Raw genomic sequence first — 946 nt, 5'->3', positions numbered from 1 at the left:
TCGAGAGGGTTTTTGCCTTGCTAAGGGGCAAAGGGTACCGACACGTTGGTTTTAAAAAACAGTAATTTGAAGTCAACTGTTGACAAAAGTAAAAGAGATCAGAAGTTATCAAGAACCCGAAAAAAGCCTGAAGGACGTCCACCTGCATGTTTGGGACTTCTGACGTCTGCTGTCCTGGGTCTGCGACGTTGTAGACATCTGACCCCTTGGTGGTCTTCTGGGCTTGGTCAAGTTCTGGCCTTACGTTGCTGATGGCCATGTGAAAGTTCAAAGTGAAAGTGCTCAGAGGTGGTCAGCCCCTAGTGGACGTGCACACACTCGTCACTCCTTTCCTTTTTAAAAAAATATTCAGCACAATTAGGCATGGCTAGTTCACAAAGCATTTTGAATATCAGGGGGAAATGTGTGTGTGTGTGCGTGCGTGTACATAGGAAATATTTTCTCCTCTGAGGGGAAAAAGACAGCACCAGGCAGCCTTTGGTTAGTCACATCCTCCTTGTGTTTCTCTGCCTGTCATAGCTCTTACATTGTCGGTCTTAGAAATCTAACCTTAAAATTTCACTGTGGCAATTTAAATGAATGATGATTTGGTTGGTTGAAAAAGCATACTGTCTTGGGCTATATTTGAAGTTGGGGTAGGCCAGGCTGGACTAGAAACCCACTGGACCCAGGAGGAAACTGCAGGAAGGCCGTCCCCACGGATGCGGGTCAGGGGTTGAGGTGGCTTCTGGCAGCAGGGACTTGGGCCGGCCTCTCAGGTTGATAGTGGTCTGTTTCACTGTTTGCCCAGAGCCAATGCTTCTGCTAAAGTCCACTGGCAGAGTGCCTTTGGGCCCTGGGACTCTGTTCTTTCTGGAAAGGTTTTTTTGTACTTTTTTATTTCCTTTTTTCTTTTCTGGCATTCTGCAGGGTTTGTGTCTTTGCCTGTTAGTTGTCTGCACCATTG

The sequence above is a fragment of the Pteropus vampyrus genome, unplaced genomic scaffold (genome assembly GCF_000151845.1).
Source record: "Pteropus vampyrus isolate Shadow unplaced genomic scaffold, Pvam_2.0 Scaffold34, whole genome shotgun sequence".
NCBI classification, from domain to species: Eukaryota; Metazoa; Chordata; class Mammalia; order Chiroptera; family Pteropodidae; genus Pteropus; species Pteropus vampyrus.
Note: the sequence above shows the minus strand (reverse complement) of the source record.